The sequence below is a fragment of the Aplysia californica genome, unplaced genomic scaffold, assembly GCF_000002075.1.
Source record: "Aplysia californica isolate F4 #8 unplaced genomic scaffold, AplCal3.0 scaffold00934, whole genome shotgun sequence".
Taxonomy (NCBI): domain Eukaryota; kingdom Metazoa; phylum Mollusca; class Gastropoda; order Aplysiida; family Aplysiidae; genus Aplysia; species Aplysia californica.
Window position 1 is genome coordinate 192,027 of NW_004798204.1, and position 3,486 is coordinate 195,512.

Sequence of the window (3,486 nt, forward strand, 5' to 3'; positions counted from 1 at the left end):
GGAGTTTTTTATGGTAAGTGTTTTACGGCGCTCGCAATTGTATAAGGTCATATGAGCGCGCGGGACACAAAGATATAAAGATGCTTCCAATATTTTTACGACACATTTAGGTTTGGATAGAGTCTATCCTCGCAAAAATACCACTTGCAAAATGCTAATACCTGTTGTAAAACACAATTGTGTTTTTAGTTGTTGCAATACGGCATGCATAAAAACTGAAAGATTAACACAACCGACCGCACAAGTTTGTCAAAACAGTAGGTGCACAAAAGAAGTAAAGGTGTTTCCACCTTTTCAAAACACATTCAGTTTTGAATAGAGTTTAGCCTGTTTATGAAGCCTATAAGATGCATCACCTGCGGTAAAACTAAAATACAATGATGTGTATGTTGTTACATCTAGGCAGACATAAAAACGAAAATTATATAATCGATGCTGAGAGTGTAACGATCGACGGCTCAAGTTTGTCATAACAGTAGCTGCATAAAGAAATAAAGAGGTTTCCAAGTTTTTAGAATACATTTAGGTTTGTGTAGATTTTAGTTTGTTTAGGAAGCCTATAAGATGCCTTACATTTAAGGTAAAACACAATGATGTGTTTGTTGTTATAATTAGGGCAGCATAAAAGCTGAAAGATTATAACCAGTACTAAGAGTGTAACGACCAACAGTACAGGTTTGTCAAAACAATAGGTGCACAAAGAAATATAGTTGCTTCCAGCTTTTCAGAATACATTTAGGTCTGGATAGAACTTAGCCTGGCAAAGATGCCTGTAACATGCCAGTACTTGTGGTAAAACACGATATTGTGTTTGTTGGTATAATTAGGAATGCACAAACACTGATGGATTATAACTTATACTATGAATTTAACGAACGACCGTATAAGTTTGTCAAAACGATAAGTGCACAAAGAAATAACTACATTTGTGTCACGACTTGGTGGAATAGGGTGCTCGTGAATTTTTGGTCACGTCGAGTTATGGTATTAGTTTTTAGCTTGTTCAGTTGTCTTGCATATTGTGAAAAGAATATTCATATATCTTGAATAGAGGTCCAGATATTTGCAATTGAGGAAGGTGGGTGCGCCTGGTGTTAGAGATACATTTTATTGAGAAACTTTAATGGCCTCCAAAGTTTTGTGACTTCCAAATTTGAGTATCCTTGAAAACTGCAAATTTCCATTTAATTTTTCTGTATCTTTGATGAATGTTTTTCGGTAAAATCCTCACAGACTTGTATCTCTAAATGGTCATAAAGCATTCAGCCAAAAGGGAAAAAAGTCCAACGCCCCCCCCCTAAAAACCCCAATCAACAACAAACAACAACAACAACAACCAAGAACAAACAAAATAACAAACGAACATACAAATAAAGATACAAAGAAATAAACAAACATACAAAGAAAAGGAAACAAAACAAAACTGTCGATTTCTTTTATTTCATAATCTTGACGAGCGCATGACTTTATTATGATAGAGTTAACTTCACAACTCCGATTGTGGGCTATAGGGCAAAAAAGTTCAGAATCAAGAGCGCGAGTTTACACTTTTGCCCATGCACTTTATTTGCTCTTTACTTGAACTAACTAAAGACATGCCTTTTTTTCTCTCTGTAAAACCAGGTCAAAAATCGTAAAAGTTGCGGCGACCTTTCCAAGTCTGGCTCGAACAGTATTGTGAATTAATGCCGGGGCAGGCTCGCTCGGATATATACTTAGGCTTTTTAACTTCTCTTGCTTGCAAGAGTCGCAGTTACCAGCACGCTTGCACGCACGCACATCGCCAAACACATAATTTACTCTCTCTCTGGGTGTCTCTCTCTCTCTCTCTCTCTCTCTGTCTCTCTCTCTGTCTCTGTCTCTGTCTCTCTCTCTCTCTCTCTCTCTCTCTCTCTCTCTCTCTCACACACACACACACACACACACACACACACACACACACACACATACACGCACATACATATTTCAAAATATAAATAATATAAACACACACGCATCAACACACACTCACACAAACACACACATACACACACACACACACACACACACACACACACACACACACACACACACACACACACACACACATAAAATGATGTCCCTGTGACTGAGCTTTAGCGAAGAAGAGCAGGAATTAGTTATCTTCTCTGTCTCTTTAACTACTGGAACGAGTGAAGACAGTCTGAAACAAATTTGTGTCCAACTCTATGGTTTGTAGTCTTACAGCAGTTATTTTATACGTTTCCTACAAACATGTACTACATAGATGTAAGTGTCAAGGTCTACGGTTTAGTTCAAGAAAAAGAAATCTTTGTTAAATTCCGTGCTAATTTTTTTTTAGCTAGATCTAATTGGATTGAACAAAGAGCTTTGTTCATTATCTCTATCTTTGACTTTATAGATTTAGCCATAGTGAGTTGAATTCTTTGAAAGATGTCCACATAAACATTATTTGACGGAAATGGACACCACGAGGTTTTTCCATTGACACTTTCAAGCGTAAAAAAGATTCCCTTATAGTCTGAACCCACCATAACGCGCATGACGACTTGGCATAATGTGAATGTCGGTTCGGCATAATGCGAATGTCGGTCAGTAGAGTAAGACCGATGATTGCGGTAAAGCAAGGCATCAGCGCATTTATATATATTATCTTCATTGTGACACGGAAATATAATATTGTTCAATTCCCTGCAGTCGGTAAGTAGATGGCTTATTGTAATACTAGAGTGGATGGGTTACGCTCCCATCAGTTAAATGTGAGCCAACGCGGTGGAATCAGGCTCTCGTCAATTTTTGGGCTTGTAGAGTTATTGGTATCATCTTAAAGCTTGTTCACCTGTCTTTATTTGGATGAAAAAATATCCATTTATCTTGAATACAAGTCGAGATATTTGCGAAAGAAGGAGGTGGGGGTCACTTGTTTTCAGAGGTAAAATTAGAGAGAAAATGGCCGCCAAAAATTAGTTATTTCCTTAGCTTAAAAGTCCGTGGTAACTGAAAATTTACATTTTTTGTACCTTTAATCAACGTTTTTCTGAAAAATCCACACAGAAATGAGTTCTTTAATGGGCATGAAAGGTGTTGAGCCAAAAAACAAAAATATAATAAATTTCACAAACCTGCGGAAAAATGCAAGTTTCTTCACTTTGATCATTTTGACGAGAGCCTGATTCCACCACGCTGCCTCACAAATTAAGATCATTTCGGAGGCGGGCTACTTCGAGCCTGATAGTCACCCCAATCCAGGCTGTGAGGGGAAACAACGTTCCACCAACAATTAATAAATAAAAAATCCGAAGATACTCGGCAATATAACCTAACAGCAACACAACAAACGTTGGTCGGTATACGTGGGTGGGTATTGAGTTCACATATACTCGTACATTTATTGATTTAGTGGGAAAGTATAATAGTGATTTATTTTATTTTTGTGTTCTTCTTGTTTTGTTTTGTTTTATTTACGTCCCGAACAATACACTTCAG

The 3,486-nt window shown here is 37.4% G+C and overlaps 1 protein-coding gene across 1 annotated transcript in view; it reads left to right on the plus strand.

The window, feature by feature from the left end:
- Positions 1–2,596: 2,596 nt before the first annotated feature.
- Positions 2,597–3,486, plus strand: part of LOC101859280 (17-beta-hydroxysteroid dehydrogenase type 6) — a gene marked incomplete at its 3' end in the record, with an annotated part of 11,157 nt that continues 10,267 nt past the window's right edge. Inside the window, 1 exon segment of the mRNA XM_013089352.1 lies at positions 2,597–2,700.